Raw genomic sequence first — 232 nt, 5'->3', positions numbered from 1 at the left:
TAGGTACTAGGGCATGCCCGTACTATATATATGCCCGTACTATATATCTATCTAAAATTATATCCCCCCCCTCTATTTACATGAAATGGTTTGGTCCATTCGCAACGCCAAAGCGAACGGCGAACGGCTTGCGAGTACAGTGACAATCCCCCCCCTCTATTTACATGAATGGTTTGGTCCATTCGCAACGACCACAGAACCCCCCCCTCTATTTACATGAAATGGTTCGGTC

Source organism: Myxine glutinosa, chromosome 7 (assembly GCF_964187855.1).
Source record: "Myxine glutinosa chromosome 7, kmMyxGlut1.1, whole genome shotgun sequence".
Classification (NCBI taxonomy): Eukaryota; Metazoa; Chordata; class Myxini; order Myxiniformes; family Myxinidae; genus Myxine; species Myxine glutinosa.
Note: the sequence above shows the minus strand (reverse complement) of the source record.